Source organism: Haliaeetus leucocephalus, unplaced genomic scaffold (assembly GCF_000737465.1).
Source record: "Haliaeetus leucocephalus isolate CR32 unplaced genomic scaffold, Haliaeetus_leucocephalus-4.0 Scaffold260, whole genome shotgun sequence".
Taxonomy (NCBI): Eukaryota; Metazoa; Chordata; class Aves; order Accipitriformes; family Accipitridae; genus Haliaeetus; species Haliaeetus leucocephalus.
The window spans coordinates 312,273-312,751 of record NW_010972696.1 but is presented as its reverse complement, the minus strand read 5'-3'; positions in this window follow the sequence as shown (position 1 = coordinate 312,751).

Below are 479 nucleotides of genomic sequence, written 5' to 3'. Positions count from 1 at the left end.
GGGGGGGTTGTGTGGGTGGGGGTTTTTTTCTAAAGACTGGAGCTGCCGTAATTTTACACTTTTTTTGGGGTAAAAGTTGCCTTTTTACTTTAATGCTCGTTTTTATTGCCTTTTTTTTAAAAAAAAACCAAAAGGTTCCTCCTTTCCTGGCTGGGGGGGGTTGCCTTCCCCCCCCAGGTTTGGTGGGGACACAGCCCTAAAAGCAGGCGCTTTTGAGGGGGTCCCTGCCCTCCTTTCTCTTCCCTCCCTCTTTTTTGGGGGGGTTTCCTGGGTTTTGAGTTGTTGCCCTGTTTCTACTGTCGATGCTGTCTGGTTTGCTGTACGGGGGGGAGTGGGGGGGGTGTGTATGTCGTGTGTGTGCCCCCCCCGCCGGACCCTCCCCCTTCCCAAAGTAAAGCTATATTTATATCGCCTCTCCCTTCCCCGTTTTTTATTATGTTCGTTGTGACATCATTATCCCTAATGAGGTTGCCCCCCCC